The 21601-nt window shown below is 36.2% G+C and overlaps 1 protein-coding gene across 1 annotated transcript in view; it reads left to right on the top strand.

Annotated features, from left to right (window-relative positions):
- Positions 1–21601, top strand: part of ANKRD7 (ankyrin repeat domain 7) — a 1180453-nt gene that overhangs the window by 277878 nt on the left and 880974 nt on the right. The window contains exon 15 of the mRNA XM_010343808.3: positions 19341–19505. The gene's annotated coding sequence lies outside the window, so the exon portion shown is untranslated. The remainder of the gene's footprint in view (positions 1–19340; positions 19506–21601) is intronic.

Genomic DNA, 21601 nt, shown 5'->3' with positions numbered 1-21601 from the left:
TTTTACACTGTTGATGGGAGTGTAAGTTAGTTCAGCCATTGTGGAAGACAGTGTGGTGATTCCTCAAGGATCTAGCAATGGAAATTCCATTTGACCCAGCAATCCCATTACTGCATATGTACCCAAAGGATTATAAATCATTCTATTATAAAGACATATGCACACATATGTTAACTACAGCACTGTTTACAATAGCAAAGACCTGGAACCAACCCAAATTCCCATTGATGATACCCTGACAAGGAAAATATGGCACTTATACACCATGGAATACTATGCAGCCATAAAAAATGATGACTTTGTGTTCTTTTTAGGGACATGGATGAATCAGGAAACCATCAATCTCAGCAAACTGACTCAAGAACAGAAAATCAAATACCACATGTTCTTAGTCATAGGTGGGTGTTGAACCATGAGAACACACGGACACAGGGAGGGGAGCATCACACACTGGAGTCTGTTGGAGGGGATTAGCAGAGGTACAGCAGGGGGTGAGGAGGTTGGGGAGGGATAACATGGGGAGAAATGCCAGATGTAGGTGACAGGGTGATGGAGGCAGCAAACCACCTTGAAGTGTATGTACCTATGCAACAAGCCTGCATAATTTGCACATGTAACCCAGAACCTAAAGTACAATTAAAAAAAAAAATATATATATATATATATGTATGTATATATATATATAAAAAACATTAAGATAAAAACTTAAAAGTTAAAAAATAAAATTATGAAAGAAGATGGAACATTTTATTTACTTTAAAAAATGTAATTTTAAAATTTATTAAAAAATAAAATACTAAAAAATACTGGTTTCTGTTTGGCTTTTGTTAAACAGTTTATAAATTTTACATCTTGAATATAAGAATGAAGGATTCTGAGCTAAGGCATGACTATTAACATGATTTTTCATATGAGAAAATAAAGTATTTTCTTAAATAGCATACTATATATTTTCAAATATAAATAACACCTGCCAAAGATATTCATATTTTGCACTTTTTTTTAGCAGTCTAAATTTAACTAGTTGAATTCTACTAGTTGGGACGCTTTGCACTAAAACTGACTTAATGCGGGAAATAAATTTTAATCATAAAGCTTTATTTCAGAGTAGAGTTGAAGGAAGAAGAAAAACATAAACGTTTGTAGGTTTGAACACCAACTATGCTACTAAATAACCACTTAATGCTGGATAATAAGCATATGTGAATCAGTGTCCTTATCTATAAAATAGGAATAATAGTCTTACTAAGGATAGGGGCAAATTAAATGAGATAATATATGAAAGCAGTCAACATTACACAAGTCACTGGTACCATTTGTTGGTATATCCTATAAATATATAGTATTTGTAAATTTATTATAAACTACAGAATTAAGTTTTGGGCTTAGTTCTAATTACACATAGATCTAACTCTAAATTACATTCCAGATTTCTGCCAACATAAATGAATAAAACTCGTGCAATTATTTTGAAGTATAATCTTTTTCTACCCTAGTCAGACTTGGCATTTGTCTTTCTGGATCATTCTTCAATATGATTCTGATTGTGGATATCTCATTGTGGACAGGGTAACAAGAAGATCTTGAGAACAAGCATCCATTTATGAGCCCCTAGGTGAGATTATACTACAGGATCTTCCAGTAGGGGAAGACTGATCTGAGAAACAAGAGAGGAACTTACTTCCACTGGCAAGGGAGGTTCAAGGTGACTTGGTGTTGAAGATTCTCAGCTTAATTTGTGTCCAATCCAACTCTTTTCAATTATGAGGGTCCCATTCTTTCCCAAGCAACATCCTAATGTTTACATGAGAGAATTGATGAGGCTGCAAATTCAACCTCTGTTATACTTTTGCAACCCACTCAGTTAAAATTTATGTCTGATTTTAATTAAGACCAGGCCTGTAGCTATAAAGAATAAGGGTTTATCTTAGGACTGCTATAGAATTTCTACAGATATCTGACTCTAATTTGAGCTGTCACAGGGCTGAGTTTGTTGTTTTGTTTCTGTAAATAATACAGTGCCCTCTTTGGGGTCATCCTGAGTACACTTAACAGTTGAGAGATGTGGTTGCTTGGTGCCCCAAGGAACTTGCTTCGTCAACATAAAAGAGAGGCAATAATGTGATTAATCATGATGGTACTACATAATGTGGATTAGTTGCATCCATTTGCCACTTGTAAGGAGCTCAGTACTGTGGTCTCTAACAAAGACTTGACCAAACCAATTTTAAACCTCCATCTTTGATGGGCTCTGTTTCTGAGTCCTCATTCCTGGTACCAATGTCTTTATCAGCCAGGGAGGTCCCATTGGGAGGTATACACCACATCTGTTATTTTAGCAGAAAGAATTTAACATAAAGAATTGTTAACTAAAGGTAAAAAAATATGAAAAAGGCTAAAGTGACCACCAAAGTAAGATGTAGGTAATAACTGCAAGAAATATTTGACAACCTTAGGACTAGTGACAAAGGGAAGAGTTTGAAATTATTGAAACTTAGAAGCATTAAAATGACTCTTCATTTATGAAGTTCACATATCTGAGGCTGGATTTAGCTGTGGTCTCTAAGGGAATGTCATGAGCCTTATTTTTGAAGTATTAGAAAACCTGCAAACTGGTATCAAATGCCGCCACTGGAACCATCTGCCGTTTCCAGGGTGAAGAAGCTTTCCTGAAGCAACAACAGAAACAGGAAGCAAAAGGGATTTGAAATGAAATAGCAAGGAGTATGTATCTTTTTGATTCGTCCAGCGTTTTTGATCTCTTTTTAAATATTCTTTGTTGTCAGAATCTAATAGGGAGCCAGTTGCCAAAGCAAGAGTATGGTTTGCCAAATCCTAGCCCTAGTATCAGAGGACAGATGGCAAGTTTGGATCTAGGAAAATAACTGGTGAAGGATATTTGACTTTTAGTGTGAAAAATGAGATACATAGTTTATATAGAAGAAAGAATGAATATATCTTTCACTTATTAAATTCGTTGTTTGATTTACAAAGTTTTATAACATCAATTTGAGTTATCAAAGAAATTATTTGCAAAACAGGTATTTTTTTTCACAATGCAGGAAATTGGATATGGAAACCTTCCGTATAAATATATGACCATGGTAATGGGTTACAATATGAGCTCTCTTTCTGAGACAATTTGAGAAGAGATTATAATACTTTTTTTCTTTTTTTTGAGACGGTGTTTCGCTCTTGTTACCCAGGCTGGAGTGCAATGGTGCGATCTCAGCTCACCGCAACCTCTGCCTCCCGGGTTCAAGCAGTTCTCCTGCCTCAGCCTCCCAAGTAGCTGGGACTACAGGCGTGCGCCACCATGCCCAGCTATTTTTTTTTTTTTTGTATTTTTAGTAGAGACGGGGTTTCACCATGTTGACCAGTATGGTCTTGATCTCTTGACCTCGTGATCCACCCGCCTCAGCCTCCCAAAGTGGTGGGATTATAGGCGTGAGCCACTGCACCCGGCCGAGATTGTAGTACTTTAAGAAGAATCTTCTCACACAGATAAAGGTGAAACAAAAATGCATGAAAAATCTCTTGTATTCTCTCTACTTCACACACTTATTCTATTTGGTATTTTTATTTTTCAAATCCTCCTAAAACATTTTAATTTTCCTCTGTTGTAGGGAGAGTTATATATTTTCTATTTCTTCTATCAAGTAAAATCTTCTCCAGTTTGCTTATAACAAAATGAATGATTTAACCCTTCTATGCCTGACATCAGACGCTTCCTGTCTTACCTCTGCTTTCCTTCCAATAGAATAAAAACTAGGGTGGAGTTATTATTCTCACTGCCCTTGTTTTCATTTTCTTTTGTTTCTTTTTGATTCCTGATGCATAGAATACCACCTTCTATTACTAGTCTTATTTAGACATTATGCACTTTTGAAAGTACAGCATGAATTTGTTTTGGTTGCCTTGATTATTCACTACGTATTTGATATTCATACATGGCAGCATATAATACTGGGATAATAAATTGTATTTGTTTTCAATATGTTACCGTTGCCCCAATTCAAACTGTTTCTAGTTCATTGGTATTTGCTGGCCCTAGAGAAAATATTAGATGACATCATCTCTCCAGGCTCTCTCTAAAAGCCTGAACTCATCATGGGTTACTAAAGGGTGAGCTGGATGAGCCCGGTGAACCCATTGATAAGATCCTGAGGAGAGAGCAAGACTCAGAAGAGGAAGGTAAATGGGAGCGCTATGGAAGCTAAAACATAGGACAGCAGTGCGTCATGTGTCCTGTGCTTGAGAGGATGGCTTTGAAGCAGCAAAGCCATTGCTGAGAGATTATTTCACACAGCCCTGGTGACAGAACCTGAGCTTTGTGGATAAAGCAACTGAGTCGAGCCAAGCTTTCCTTGTAACAAGTGACAGGGAAAGAAGAACAAGGTGTAACACATACCCTTCTGACGTAGTCTTCCCTTTAGTATTAGGAACTGGATTGAATAAGTTAATTGATATTTCAGACATCTTCCCCTCATTAAATTGAGACACTGGAATACCCACCATTTATATGCCATTTTGTTTCTTTTGAAAATATTTTTTATTTATAGATGTCATACAATGAGCAGAAATGTTTATAGATTATGTTTGGCTATATTTTCAGGGGCATAATGCAATAATAATCTCCTTAGGTCCTAATTTCTGACACTTCTTAAATATTTTGTTAAACTCTGTGGGAGGATATTGGAGGACAGATAATTTGCTATGTATTTAGTGTTAGCATACTAATTATTGTAATTGGAGAAAATTCATTTTATTGCTGTAATTTTTGATTTGATTCTGGAAGATGGTATTTTGCTTTTTATTTGTCAAATAAAATTTTTTATGAATTTTTAATGAAATACATATGGAAGTAGTTCATCAAAGGTTTATTTCTTTATGGCCATATTTGATGTAAGATACAAATGCCAAAATGTCACTTACAGAGCTTTTGTTCCAGAACAGGAATAAACTGACAGACTTTCAGCCACATTTTTATTGGCTGCATTTCAGATAATGGCAAGGTTATAACACTGTTGACGGAGATTCGTCACCCATCTGTTAAAACTGCTTCATGCTGCTGGGTGTTAATAAGCAAGTCTTTTAACTTCAACAATACCCAAAATTAAAACATTTCACCTTGTGCTTTATTTTTGCCATTGTTCTTACTTGAACATAATTTTTACATGTAAAATAATTACTCCTTTACTGTTTGACAGGCTTTACCCACTTTTCAATAATCATCAACTATAATCACTGGAATTCAGATAAAAATATTTAATCATTTAGATCCACTTATAGGGAGGTTTTCCCATGATTAAGTTTACATAGTAAAATCAAGATGCTAATGGTTTTGTTTTGAAAACAAAATAAAATCATTGTTACAAAGAAAATAAAACATAAACCTGCCTCTGTGATTCAATTACCTACCACTAGGTCCCTCCCAGAACATGTGAGGATTATGGGAGTTAAAATTCAAGATAAGCTTTATGTAGGGACACAGCCAAACCATATCATTCCAATCCTGGCTGCTCCCAAATCTCACATCCTCATATTGTGAAACCACTCAAGCCTTTTAAACAGTTCCCTAAAGTCTTAATTAATTTCAGAATTAACTCAAAAGTGCACAGTACAACGTCTCATCTGAGAGAAGGCAAGTAAGTCCCTTTCATCTATAAGCCTGTAAAATCAAAAGTGAGTTCGTTAATTCCTAGATACAATGGGGATACAGGCATTGGGTAAATACAGCCATTCCAAATTGGCCAAAATGAAGGGGCTGCAGGCCCCATGCAAGTCTGACATCTAGCAGGCAGTCAAATCTTAAAGGTCCAAAATGATCTCCTTTGACTCCATATCTCATATCCAGGTCATGCAGATGCAAGAGGTGGGGTCCCATGGTCTTGGGCAGCCCATCCCGTTTGGCTTTGCAGAGTACAGCTTCTCTCCTTGTTGGTTTCATGGGCTAGAGTTGTGTCTGTGGCTTTTCCAGGCACATAGTACAAACTGTTCGTAGATTTACCATTTTTAGGTTTGGATAATGGTGACCTTCTCTCACAGCTCCACTTGGCAATTCTCCAGTGGGGACTCTGTGTGAGGGCTCCTGCCCCACATTTCTTTTCCACACTCCCATATGACAGGTTCCCCATAAAGGCTCCACCCCTGCATCATACCTCTGTCTGGATATTAAAAAGTTTCCATTCATCCTCCGAAATCTAGGGGGAGGTTCCTAAACCTCAATTCTTGACTTCTATGCACCCTCTGTCCCAATACCACATGTAAGTTGCCAAGACTTGGGGCTTATACCCTCTGAAGCAATAGCTCCATGTTGGCCCCTTTTAGTCAACGTTGGAGTACAGGGCACCAATTCTGAGACTGCACAAAGCAGAAAGGCCCTAGGGATGGCCCACAAAACCATTTTTTTTCTCCTAGGTCTCCCAGATTGTGATGTGTGGGGCTGCCATGAAGGTCTCTGACATGCCCTGGAGACATTTTTTCCCATTGTCTTAGCAGTCAACGTTTGGCTGCTTGTTACTTGTGGAAATTTCTGCAGCTGGCTTGAATTTCTCCTCAGAAAACGGATTCTTCTATTCTCTTGAATCATCAGGCTACAAACTTTTGAAAACTTTTTGCTTCCCTTTTAAACATAAGTTCCAATTCCAAACCATATCTATGCGAATACATAAAACAATGTTTTTAAGAGCTCCCAAGTCACCTGTTGAACATTTTGTTGCTTAGAAATTTCTTCCACCAGATATCATAAATCATCTCTCTCAAATTCAAAGCTTCATTGATCTCTAGGGAGGGGCAGAATGCTGCCAGTCTCTTTGCTAAAGCATAGCAAGAATCATCTTTGCTCCAGTTCCGAATAAGTTCCTTAGATTCATCTGAGATCACCTCAGCCTGGGCTTTTTGGTCAAAACCATTCAACAAGTCTCTAGGAAGTTCCACACTTTCCTACATTTTCTTGTCTTCTTTTGAGTCCTCGAAACTGTTCCAACCTCTGTCTGTTACCCATTTCCAAAGTTGCTTCCATATTTCTGGGTATCTTAATAGCAGTAACCCACTCCACTGGTGCTAATTTACTGTATCAGTCCATTTTCATACTGCTTTGAAGAAGTATCCAAGACTGGGTAATTTATAAGGAAAAAGAGGTTAATAGACTCACAATTCCACATGGCTGAAGAGTCATGGCATAAGTCAAAATAATAGCAAAGGCACAAGGCAGTATTTCACTCAGCAGGTCAAGTGAGTGTTTGAGGGGAACTGCCCTTTATAAACCATCAGATGTCATGAGATGTATTAACTATTACAAGAATAACATAGGAAAACCTGTTTCCATGATTCAATTACCTCGCACAAGATCCTTCCCAAAACATGTAGCGATTATGAGAGCTACAATTCCAGATGAGATTTGGGTGTAGACACAGCCAAACCGTATCACAGAGTGCATATATGTACTTATATAAATTTAAACAGTATAACCTATTACATGACTAGCATCTAAAGTATAAATTATTTTTCCCAGGCTACAAACCTGTACTGAATACTATAGGCAATTGTAACATGGTAATGATATTTGTGTATTTAAACATATCTAAATATAGGAAAGATATAGTAAACATATGGTATTATAATCTTATGGGACCACTGTCATAGATGTGATCTGTTGTTGACTGAAATGCTATTATGTTGTAATAGCTTTTGGTGCTGAAGATAGTTTCAGCTGGACACCTGAAAAGCAGTGAAATATCTGAGATCTGCAGTAAGTCAGAGTTTCCACAACATTACTGGAGATCTGAGCCTGTTTGAGAGGAACTCCTTGGAGATGCAGAACATTATATGAAATGTCCCTATGGATGACTATTAAAACTAGACAATGGGCATGTTTTAATAACATTTCAGTCAACAACAGGTCACACATATGACAGTGTTCGCATAAGATTATAATACCATATGTTTACTGCATCTTTCCTATGTTTAGACATGTCTAAATATACAAATAGCATTACTGTGTTACAACTGCCTATAGTATTCAACTACAGCAATATCTGTACAGGTTAGTAGACTAGGAGCAATAGGCTATACCATAGGTCCTATGTGGATGGTAGGTAATACTATCTAGGTTTATATAAGTACATACACTCTGTGATGTTCACACAACAACAGTATTGCCTAGTGATGCATCTCTATTGCCATGAGATATGCTGAGCTCTGCCTCACATCCTAAGCACACTTTGTACCATTATAAACTTCTCTTTCAAGAGTTGAATAGAGTCTATCTATATCTACCTTGTAGGCTAAAATGTTATAATAAAAGTACATTGTACTTTACTTTAAAAATACCCAATATTTTCATAAATTCTTCAAGAGCTCCTTAAATTTTGTCCTAAATGTAGGTATATTTATGAAGGTAGATACTAACACATTAAGTAACAATGAAAAATTTGGGGAATGAGGGAGACGGATAATTTCTATTATTTTTCTCTTTTTTTTTTCTGTTACTGTGCCTCAACTTATATCCCTTCAAGGAAGATAGCTTTTCTTATCAATAGAGTGAATTTATTGTATTTTCTTTTGTTTCCTTTTTTTTTTATTGTACTTTAGGTTCTGGGGTACATGTGCATATCATGCAGGGCTGTTGCATAGGTACTTACGTGGCAAGGTGGTTTGCTGCCTCCATCCCCCTGTCACTTATATCTGGCATTTCTCCCCATGTTATCCCTCCTCAACCTCCCACCAACTGCTGTCCCTCCCGTATCACCCCCAACAGACTCCAGTGTGTGATGCTTCCCTCCCTGTGTCCATGTGTTCGTAATGTTCAACACCCACCTATGAGTGAGAACATGAGATGTTTAATTTTCTGTTCTTGTGTCAGTTTGCTGATAATGATGTTTCCAGGTTCATCCATGTCCCTACAAAGGACACGAACTCATCGTTTTTCATGGTTGCATAGTATTCCATGGTGTATATGTGCCACATTTTCCTTGTCCAGGCTATCATCAATGGGAATTTGGGTTGGTTCCAGGTCTTTGCTATTGTAAACAGGGCCGCAATGAACATACGTATGCATGTGTCTTTATAATAGAATGATTTATAATCCTATGGGTACATATGCAATAATGAGATTGCTGAGTCAAATGGAATTTCTATTGATAGATCCTTGAGGAATCACCACACTGTTTTCCACAATGGCTGAACTAATTTACACTCCCATCAACAGTGTAAAAGTGTTCCTATTTCTCCACATCCTCTCCAGTATCTGTTGTCTCCAGATTTTTTATGATCGCCATTCTAACTGGCATGAGATGGTATCTCAATGTGTTTCTGATTTGCATTTCTCTAATGAGCACTAATGATGAGCATTTTTTCAAATGTTTGTTGGCCTCATATATGTCTTCTTTTGAAAAGTGTCTGTTCATATCCTTTGCTCACTTTCGAATGGGGTTATTTATTTCTTGTAAATCTTTTTTATTTCTTTGTAGATTCTGGATATTTGCCCTTTGTTGGATGGATAGATTGCAAAAATTTTCTCCCATTCTATTGGTGGCTGGTTCACTCTAATGATTGTTTCTTTTGCCGTACAGAAGCTTTGGAGTTTAATTAGATCTCATTTGATCATTTTCGCTTTTGCTGCCAGTGCTTTTGGTGTTTTAGTCATGAAGTCCTTGCCTATGCCTATGTCCCGAATGGTTTTGCCTAGGTTTTCTTCTAGGGTTTTTATGGTGTTAGGTCTTATGTTTAGGTCTTTAATCCATCTGGAATTAATTTTAGTGTACGTTTCAGGAAGGGGTCCAGTTTCTGGTTTCTGCACATGCGAGGCAGTTTTCCCAACACCATTTATTAAACAGGGAATCCTCTCTCTATTGATTGTTTTTGTCAGATTTCTCTTAGATCAGCTGGTTGTAGATGTTTGGCATTGCCTGCAAGGCCTCTATTCTGTTCCCGGGGTCTGTATCTCTGTTTTGGTACCAGTACCATGCTGTTTTGATTATACTAGCCTTGTAATATAGTTTGAAGAAGTCTGGTAGCATGACGCCTCCAGCTTTGTTCTTTTGCTGAGGGTTGTCTTGGCTATGCGGGCCCTCTTTTGGTTCCATATGAAGTTTAAGGTGGTTTTTTTCCTGTTCTGTGAAGAAGGTCATTGGTAGCTTAATAGGGATACTATTTAATCTATAAATTGCTTTGGATAGTATGGCCATTCTCATGATATTGATTCTTCTTAACCATGAGCATGGAATGTTTTCCATGTGTTTGTGTCCTCTCTTATTACCTTGAGTAGTGGTTTGTAGTTCTCTTTGAAGAGATTCCTTACATCTTTTGTTAGTTGTACGCCTAGGTATTTTATTCTCTTTGTGGCAATTGTGAATGAGAGTTCTCTCTTGGTTTAGCTCTCTGTTTGTCTGTTATTGGTGTATAGGAATGCTTGTGATTTCTGCACATTCATTTTGTATCCTGAGACTTTGCTGAAGTTGCTTATCAGTTTCAGGAGATTTTGGGCTGAGATGATGGGGTCTTCAAAACATACAATCATGTCATCTGCAAATAGAGAAATTTGACTTCCTCCTTTCCTAATTGAATACTGTTTATTTCTTTTTCTTGCCTGATTGCTCTGGCTGGAACTTCCAATACTATATTGAATAGTGGTTGTGAGAGAGGGCATCCTTGCCTAGTGCCAGATTTCAAAGGGAATGCTTCCAGTTTTTGCACATTTAGTATGATATTGGTTGTGGGTTTGTCATAAATAGCTTTTATTATTTTGAGGTACATTCCATCAATACCTAGTTTATTGAGAGTTTTGAGCATAAAGCGCTGTTGAATTTTGTCAAAGGCCTTCTCTTCATCTATTGAGATAATCATGTGGTTTTTGTCTTTGGTTCTGTTTATGTGGTGGATTATGTTTAAAGACTTGCATATGTTGAACCAGCCTTGCATCCCCAGGATGAAGCCTACTTGTTTGTGATGGATAAGATTTTCAATGTTCTGTTGCAGTAGGTTTGCCAGTATTTTATTGAAGATTTTTACATCTGTGTTTATCGTGAATATTGGCCTCAAGTTTTCTTTTTTTGTTGAGTCTCTCCTGGGTTTTCATATCAGGTTTATGTTGGTCTCATAAAATCAGTTAGGGAGGATTCCCTCTTTTGGTATTGTTTGGAATAGTGTCACAAGGAGTGATACCAGCTTCTCTTTGTATGTCTGGTATAATTCAGCTGGAACCTGTCTGGTCCTGGACTTTTTTGGTTGGTAGACTATTAATTGCTGCCTCAAATTGAGCCTGTGTTATAGGTCTATTCAGGGTTTCAACTTCCTCCTGGTTTAGGCTTGGGATAGTGCAAATGTCCAGGAATTTATCCATTTCTCCCAGTTTTATTGGTTTATATGCATAGAGTTATTTGTAGTAAACTCTGATGGTAGTTTGTATTTCTGTGGAAGTGGTGATGGTATCCCCTTTATCATTTTTTATTGTATCTATTTTATTCTTCTCTTTTTTGTTTTATTAATCTGGCTAGTGGTCTATCTACTTTGTTTGTCTTATCAAAAAATCAGCTCCTGGAGTTATTGATTTTTTGAAGGATTTTTTGTGTCTCTGTCTCCTTCACTTCTTCTCTGATCTTAGTTATTTTGTGTCTTATGCTAGTTTGAGTTTATTTACCTTGCTCCTCTAGCTCTTTCAACTTTGATGATAGGGTGTTGATTTTAGATCTTTCCTTGCTTCTCATGTGGGCATTTATTGCTATAAATTGCTATAAATTTTCCTCTAGACATTGCTTTAAATGTGTTCCAGAGATTCTGGTACATTGTATCTTCTTTCTGTTGGTTTTGAAGAACATCTTTTTTTTTTCTATTCATCTTTTGTCTTTTTTTTTATTATTATTGCATTTTAGGTTTTGGGGTACATGTGAAGAACATGCAGGATTGTTGCATAGGTACACAAATGGCAGTGTGGTTTGCTGCCTTCCTTCCCCTCACCTGTATCTGTCATTTCTCCCCATGCTATCTCTTCCAACCACCCCACCCCCGTCCCTCCCTCATTTCCCCGCAACGGACCCCAGTGTGTAGTGCTCCCCTCCCTGTGTCCATGTGTTCTCATTGTTCAGCACCTGCCTATGAGTGAGAACATGCTGTATTTGATTTTCTGCTCTTGTTTCAGTTTGCTGAGAATGATGGTTTCCAGGTTCATCCATGTCCCTACAAAGGACACGAACTCATCGTTTTTGATGGCTGTGTAATATTCCATGGTGTATATGTACCACATTTTCCCTATCTAGTCTATCATCGATGGGCATTTGGGTTGGTTCCAGGTCTTTGCTATTGTAAACAGTGCTGCAATGAACATTCGCGTGCATGTGTCCTTATAGTAGAATGATTTATAATCCTTTGGATATAAATAGGTAATAGGATTGCTGGGTCAAATGGGATTTTTATTTTTAGGTCATTGAGGAATCGCCACACTGTCTTCCACAATAGTTTTCTGCCTTCGTTTCCTTGTTTATCCAGTCAACATTCTGGAGCAAATTGTTCATTTTCCATGAAGCTGTTTGGTTCTGAGTGAATTTCTTAATCCTGAGTTCCAATTTGATTGTACTGTGGTCTGAGAGACTGTTTATTATGATTTCCATTCTTTTGCATTTGCTGAGGAGTGATTTACTTTCAATTATGTGGTCAACTTTAGAATAAGTGCAATGTGGTGCTGAGAAGAATTTATATTCTTTGGATTTGGGGTGGAGAGTTCTGTAGATGTCTGTTAGGTTTGCTTGGTCCAGATCTGATTTCAAGTCCTGGATATCCTTGTTAATTTTCTATCTCGTTGACCTAATATTGACAGTGGAGTGTTAAAGTCTCCCACTATTATTGTGTGGGAGTCTAAGTCTCATTGTATGTCATTAAGAACTTGCTTTATGTATCTGGGTGCTCCTTTATTGTGTGCATATATATTTAGGATAGTTAGCTCTTCTAGTTGCATTGATCCTTTTACCCTTCTTTGTTTCTTTTGATCTTTGTTGGCTTAAAGTCCACTTTATCAGAGACTATGATTTCAACTCCTGCTTTTTCTTGATCTCTATTTGCTTGGGAAATCTTCCTCCATCCCTTTATTTTGAGCCCGTGTTTGTCCTTGCACGTGAATTGGGTTTCCGGAATACAGCACACTGATGGGTCTTGACTTTTTACCAATTTGCCAGTCTGTGTCTTTTGTTTGGGGCATTTAGCTGATTTACCTTTAAGGTTAATATTGTGATGTGCGAATTTAATCCTGCCATTTTGATGCCAGCTAGTTGTTTTGCCCATTAGTTGACATGGTTTCTTCATTGTGTTGATGGTCTTTACCATTTGGTAAATTTTTGGATTGGCTTGTACTGGTTGTTCCTTGTTTGGTGCTTCTTTCAGGAGCTCTTGTAAGGCAGGCCTTGCGGTGATGAAATCTCTCAGCAATTGCTTGTCCATAAAGGATTTTATTTCTCCTTCATTTATGAAGCTTAGTTTGACTGGATATGAAATTCTAGGTTGAAAGTTCTTTTCTTTAAGGATATTGAATATTGGTCCCCACTCTCTTCTGGCTTATAGTGTTTCTGCTGAGAGATCTGCTGGGAGTCTGATGAGCTTCCCTTTGTGGGTAACCCAATGTTTCTCTGTGGCTGCCCTTAGCATTTTTTCCTTCATTTCAACCCTGGTGAATCATGATTATGTGCCTTGGGGTTGCTCTTCTTGAGGAGTATCTTTGTGGTGTTCTCTGTATTTCCTGAACTTGAATGTTGTCTTGCCTTGTTAGGTTGGGGAATTTCTCCTGGATAATATCCTGAAGAGTGTTTTCCAGCTTGGATTCATTCTCTCTGTCACATTCAGGTATACCTATCAAACATAGATTAGTGTTTACACATAATCCCGTGTTTCTTGAAGGCTTTGTTCATTTATTTTCACTCTTTTTTCTCTAATCCTGCCTTCTCATTTTATTTCATTGAGTTGATGTTCAATATGTGACATACTTTCTTCTGCGTGTTCCATTCAGCTGTTGAAACTTGTATATGCTTTGCGAAGTTCTCATCTTGTTTTTTATCTCCATCAAGTCATTTATATTCTTCTCTAAGCTGTTTATTCTAGTTAGCATTTTGTCTAACCTTTTTTCCAGGTTCTTAATTTCTCTGTATTGAGTCAGAACATCTTCTTTTAGCTCACCTTTTTTTGAGCTAAATGGTTTGTTATTACCCACCTTCTGAAGCCTGCTTCTATCAATTCATCAGACTCAATCTCCATCCATCTTTGTTCCCTTGCTGATGAAGAGTTGTAATCCCTTGGAGGAGGAAAGGGGTTCTGATTTTTGGTGTTTTCATACTTTTTACTCTGGTTTCTTCCCATCTTTGTGGATTTATCTACCTGTGATCTTTGTAGTTGTTGACTTTCAGATTGGGTCTCTTGGATGTCCTTTTTGTTGATGTTGAAGTTATTTCTTTCTGTTTTTTAGTTCTCCTTCTAGCAGATAGGCCCCTTTGCTGCAGGACTGTTGTAGATCCACTCCAGACCCTGCTTGCCTGGGAATCACCTCTGGGGGCTGCAAAACAGCAAGGGTTGCTGCCAGTTTTTTCTTCTGTTATTTTTGTCCCAGAAGGGTACCGGCTAGATGTCAGCCAGAGCTCCTTTTTTTTATGAGGTGCCTCTTTGGATATGTGGAGGTCGGGGAGCTGCTTGAGGAGACAGTCTGTCTCTTATCAGAGCTCAGGTGCTGTGCTGGGAGCTCCATTGTTCCCTTCAGAGCTGCTAGGCAGATACATTTAAGTCTGCTGCACTGGAACTCATAACCACCTCTTTTCCCAGGTGCTCTGTCCTGGGAAGATTGGGCTTTATTTATAAGTTCCTTGTGTGCTGCTGCCTTTTTTCAGATATGCCCTGCCCAGCAAGGAGGGAGTCTAGTCACAGTCTGCCAGCAGAGGCATTGCTGAGCTGCCATAGGCCCTGCCCAGCTACTGCATAAACTTCCTTTTGTGTTTTTTTTACAGAGGTACAGTTAGAACTGCCTTGGTAGTGGGTAGTGGTGGACTGCATCAGTAATGGTGAATGCCCTTCCCCATACAGAGCTGGACATTCCAGGTACAGCTGTGCTTGCTGTGAAACTCTCAGGTTAGAGCATTTTAGATTCCTGGTCTTTGTTGGAGTGACACCCGCTAAGCCAGATCACCTAGCTCCCTGCCTTTAACCTCTTCTTTTTCTGATAAATGGGCAGCTCTGTCTCCCAGGCATTCCTGGCACCAGTTGAAACAGTTGTCCAGAGTTGTATGAGTGTCTGTGTGAAAACCAGCAGGCGCTGGCCGTGCTGAAAACTCATGGTGTTTTTCAGCCTGTGAATCTTGTGGTCTGTGGGTGGTAAAAGTGTGGGAGAGAAGCAGTATCCAAACCAGAGTGCTGGAGTGGATGGAAAAGCCCCCAATGGCCTCTGTTGAGTAGGAAGGGGGGTCCTCTGGAGATTGCACTTCCCAGGTGAGGCAGCACCTCTCCCTGCTGCAGCTTGCCCTTCCTGGGCTACATCCACTGTACCACCTGTCCCATTGAGATGCACCTGGTACCTCATTTGGAAATGCAGAGATAACTCACCCTCTGCACACCTCTTGCTGGGAACTGCACTCCAGAGCTGTTCCTATTTGGCCATCTTGTATGAAGTGTGTGTGTTTTGTTTTTTTAAATAAGTCAGTATGAGGGTGAATTAAGCTCCATATGCGTCCTCAGTCATCATGGAAAAAAATTGTTCTAAGACTAAGCAAGATTTCTCATCCTGTTTCTACTTAAGTAGAAATGTATGATGAATATTTAGAGTGATAATAAAAATGAAGAGAAATATTGAACACTAACTATATGTGAAGACCGTTTATTATAGAGCATTTCTGACAACCTTTTTGGGAGGTGCTATTAATTATCATATTATAACTATTTCTGCTGGTGGCTTCATTTTCTCCACATCACGTTTAGCATGACATTTTCTCTCAGTTACCCACAGCTAAAGTGCCCATTGTCTAGTTCTCATAGGCATCAATAGTACATTTTATTTGATGTTCTGCTTCTCCAAGGAAATCCTCTCAAACAGACTCAGATCTCCATGAATGTTGTAGAAACTTTGAGTTTCTATCAGTTCTCAGATATTTCTCTGCTTTTCAGGTGTGTGGCTGAGACCATCTTCAGTACCATTATACAATACATTTGTATTTTATTTCTTGAAAAATCAGATGTAAAATTACCCAGGATCTTAACAGTGGGTTATACTCCACTTATCAAGTTTATTCTTCTCATACAAACAGGCAAAATGCTGTTGATTATCTCTATGTATTAGAACAGTCTAGATTTCTGAAACACAAAGTCCTGACAATTCATCAGGATTGGCATAGAGATAGGTACAGGGAGAGGAGGTTTTTCATTGTTTGCATGGTAAGTGACCTTGGAGAAAACAGCACTCCTTTATTCTCTCAGAAGTAAATTTACAACATATATTTTTGGGATGAAGTAGGATGAGGTGAGAATCAAGGCACATTCAAGTGTACGTTTAATTCAGTGCCTCACCTGAAAATAAAACATTGTGTAATTTTCCTTGTATATGTTTCCTAATAAATAGGTTTGCACAGTGGGCCTCAAGCAAAAAAGTGGACACGGCTCATGTAACAGCTAGCTGGATTTCAATTGCTTTTCTCAATCTAGCAAATTTATAATTTAGTTGTTTGTAAGTTAGAAAGTTTCATTTCCAAAAATTAGAATATATTAGATTCATTCCAAAAATTGTCTCTGTAGAAATATATGAGCTTAGCCCTCTGACACTTAGGAAGATTAATGCTTGCCCTCAGACTGACAGCCAATATTCCTATCATTTTTTTCTAAGTCTGTCTCACAGGGAAAATCATAAGTAAATAAATGTCAAACTTATCTTTCACACACAGACAACAACTATTCCGAAAATAGCATTTTGACTACTTACCATGATTTTATAAGTAAGCTTTTTAAATTTAGTAGGGAGAAACATAAAAATCAAATCTAGTGTGTATATATTATAAACAGAGAACAGATTTTTATTTCATAGCATGCTTAACACAAGAAGAATATGTTCATCAGACATTAAGTTGATAAATTTTTTTAATAAATAAAATCATTTTTATTACTAGAGTTCATAGAAAAGATACATTGAGATAAATAAGATATAAAGGAAGACCAAATCAAACTTCCAGAGATAAAATCTTCAAGTGCATGATGAAAAATACACTGGATTAGATTTAAGGCAGATTAGACATTTTTAAAAATTACTGAATTTGAAGTCATAGAAACAAATTGTCTACAATGATAAAGTTTAAAAAAATATTTGAAAAAGATACACACAATGAACGATACATTAGTGAACAAGGGGAGAACTTCAGGCAGCCTAATATATGTTTAAATGAAGTACATTAAAGAAAGAAAAGAGAGGAAGAAACAAAGAAATATGGATGAAAATACTGGCTAAAATTTGCCAAATTTCTCCAAACCTTAGTTTTCATACATATATTTTCACCATATAGTAGATAGCACATTTAAGATAATAATGAAAGAGGTGTGAATTACTAGATCCAGACATATTAACTCAAATTGTCTGAGCAGCGAAGGCCAGAAAACTACATTTTTAAAAAACATCCCCAGATAATTCTATAGTATACACTAGTTTGAGAACATTTGGGCTTAACAGTGGCCAAACAGGAAATGAGCTACTGATGTGATTAAGTTTAATTTTTATTTGTCCAAACAAGTATTGTGCCTTCTTCTTGAAAAGACATCTCTGCTTTGTATAAAATTCTAGGTTGACATGTTTTAGTTCTTTAAATATTTTAAATTCCATAGACTTCCCACTTGTAATTTGTTTTGTTTTTTTTCTAAAATCAATTGTTATATTTGTCTTTGACCCAGGGTTTACAATATTATCTTTTCTTCTGACTGATTTTATAACTCTCTTTTATCACTGGTACATAAGCAATTTAATTAGAATATGCTTTGGTATAATTTTTTATGCTCTAACAAATTTGGCAATTTTTTTTAGTTAAATGCATTTATTTCTATTTTTTTATTGTGTAATTACATAGGATGAAAAATCTAGCATTACACTTATGTGAAAAAAGCAGAAAATGCTTTTGAGGTGAGACAGTATTTACATATTAACTTTTGGTTGTTACCAGCATATGACAAAGTCTTGTTGAACATTAAGTTGATATTTGAGAAGCTTTTATTTATACCTTTGTGATAAGAAATTTGATTAAGAGGAGACAACACACACTGCATATTATAATGAGAAAACATCTCATCACAAGCAGCTGGTTTATAAAAAGATCTTGAGCTGCGTGAAGTATCAACAAACTGCACAATATCAATCATCAAAGAATTCTAGCCTTAGAAATTGTCCAGTTCTTCAGGGTATAGAATGAAAATCTTGCTTGTAGTATTCCTAAAGAAATTAAAAAAATATATTAACATGCATTTTATTGAGATAATATTTGAATAAATGACAATAAGATTTAAAATTTTGAGGTTCCATTTATACTAAGCTGTTGGTCAATAAAACTAGATTGGATTTCAATGATTTGTCGTTCTTTGGAGTTCTATAAATCAATAGATTACATATAAAAGAAATGTACATTAACATTTATAGGAAAACTATTATAAGAAAATAATGTCAAGTCTACCTATGTAAGTTTTCTCTTAGTATTTAATCTTTAGATACATTTTTTGTAATTTTGATTAATATATATGCATAAATGCATGATTGATGATAAACCAGAAATATCCAAAGCTTTCGTATTCTTATTTATGTAACATCTTTTTTATTCTACAAATTATTTCATATTTAGTTAAAAGTCTACATTTCTTGAAAATTAATGAATTAACAGTAGAGTAATATATCACTGATATGACAGTAATTTTATCTGCTTAGAATCACTATCCTTTAGTTAAAAATAAAAAGCAAAAAAATTAAAGTGACAAGAAAAAATTATTTTAGGCAAAAATCTTTTTATATACAATAAATGTGCATTACTTTTTTAAGCTTTTGAAAGAATAAGCACTGTTTAGTAACCAGATTTAAATTTGAGGATTTTCATGTGATCCTCACTTATGGAGAACATATGCAATCTCCTCCACACACACTTAAATAGATACACACACATACCCATATATACATATACATTGTATGCTTCATGGTCCCATCTTTGCTCTATGTCAAATTAGAAACATGAATATCTGTCATCCAAAAACATTTGAAAATATAGTGCAAATTATTTTTATAGTCTCTCAAAAAAATGAAGGTGACAAACTTCTAAAAATTTGCTTTAAAAATTTTTCCTCTTTGCTCTTTCTCTTTCCAGTTTTTCCTCTTCTTTCAAATGACCAATTATGGCCATAATCAAAAAATAAAAAATAACAGATGTTGGCATGGATATAGTGAACTGGGAACACTTCAACACTGCTGGTGGGAATGTAAACTAGTACAACCACTATGGAAAACAGTGTGGAGATTCCTTTAAAAAACTGTAAGTAGATCTACCATTGATCCAGCTTCCACTATTGGGTATCTACCCAGAGGAAAATAACTCATTATACAAAAAAGATACTTGCACACACATGTTTGTAGCAGCCCAATTCACAATTTGCAATTGGAAAAATGTGGAACCAATCCACATCTAATGCAATTATTTTTAAGTCTCTCAAAAAATTGAAGGTGGCAAATTTTTCTCAAAAGGTGTTTTAAAATTTTTTCCTACTTGTTCTTTCTCTTTCCAGTTCTTCCTCTTCTTTCAAATGACCAAAAATGGCCATAATCAAAAAATAAAAAATAATAGATGTTTGCATGGATGCAGTAAACAGGGAACACTTCTACATTGCTAGTGCCCATCAATCAATGGGTAGATAAGAAATTGTGAGATATCTATCTGTCTGTCTAAATCTATCCATACACACACACACACACACACACACACACACACACACACTGGAATACTACTCAGCCATAAAAAGGAATAAATTGATGGCATTTGTAATGATCTGGATGAGATTGGATACTATTATTTTAAGTGAAGTAATTCACAATGGAAAACCAAACATTGTATGTTCTTAGAAGTGGGAGCTAAGCTATGAGGATGCAGAAGCGTAAGAATGATACAGTGGGGGACTCAGAGGGAGAGGTGAGGAAAGGGATGAGGGATACAAGACTATAAACAGAGTGCAGTATATACTGCTCAGGTGATGGGTGAACCAAAATCTGAGAAATCACCACTGAAGAACTTACCTATGTAATCAAAGACCACGTTTCCCCCAATAACCTATGGAAATAAGTTAAAATAACAAAATCAAATGAGACCATGAGTAGTGAAACCTTGAAGTTTCTCTCTCTTTGTTTACGTCTTTCTCCCTGCTTTGCTTATCTGGTCTTTTCTCTTCTTGCATTAACTTTCCATGCTTTCTATTGTAAGTTAGTTTAAAAGGTTTTAGTCTCCCTTAATAACTTTTTACATTTTTATTCAACAACAACAAAAAAAAAAGTCTCCCAAGGGGCATGAGAACAAGGATAGTGGGAGGAGGTTGTGAAGCAAATCTCAATATTTTTCTCTGGGTTTATGTGTATAAATATACAGATCTACATCTAGAAACGTAGTATACCTCTATATATTTTACTTGATCATTCATTCTAAGATAGTAACATTATATATATAATCTTTCAAAATATTTTGGTTAATACTATTGCATATATAATATCTTGGATAACACTAAATTTCCACTAGTGCAATACCTCACAGTGATACTGGTAATATTTCTTAGAAATGAAGGTAAACATTTTAAAAATGAAGATTACAGATTTAAGTTTTATGATTTTTTTTGGCATACTAAAGGAGAGTTAAGACTTGTCCCCTTAGTCGTAAATGGTGTCCAAAGAAACAAAAGCCAAATTTTTGTTTACTAATATGCTTTACATCACAAATCTTTGAAGCCTAGAATTTGGTGTAATTTAACACTCTACTTTGGAATATATCATAATAATCCAAGAAATACATGATTGGAGGCAGATTAATGCTTATTCATAAAAAGATTTGGTCTGTGACAACAGCAGTACCATTAGAAACATCAGGCACCTTGCTTCCAAGAAGTTAACAAGTTGAAGACACTCTTCTGTATATATTTTGTTTGTTTCTATAAAAATATAACATCTAATAGGTAATTTTAATATCTACCAGGTGGTTTCTATAAGCTAATGGATAATTTTAAATGATTTTCAGAGTTAGCTTTGATATATACTTCATACTATCTAGAATGTGAACAATTTGCCTTAATTCTTTCTCTTGAAACAATCTGTATTGCATATAAATGCAAGTAGATTTATTTAAAGATAAGCTTTAATTTAGATTAAAGATGTTTACAAGACGTGGTCTTAAAAGACCAGTAGGTTTCCGTAAGTATACATGTGTCTATACGTCTCTCAAAATTTCCTAATCTGATGCATTTTAATGCATTGCAATTTTAAACTGATATGCTATATATTTATTATGAAAAAAAGTAGATATACTCACACATATATTCTAATTATGTCACAGGTATGCCTCTTTGCAAAAACAAAACCTAATGAGAAATGAAT

The sequence above is a fragment of the Saimiri boliviensis genome, chromosome 10 (genome assembly GCF_048565385.1).
Source record: "Saimiri boliviensis isolate mSaiBol1 chromosome 10, mSaiBol1.pri, whole genome shotgun sequence".
Taxonomy (NCBI): domain Eukaryota; kingdom Metazoa; phylum Chordata; class Mammalia; order Primates; family Cebidae; genus Saimiri; species Saimiri boliviensis.
The sequence above is the reverse complement of the archived record's forward strand: the minus strand, read 5'-3'. Positions and strand labels throughout refer to the sequence as shown.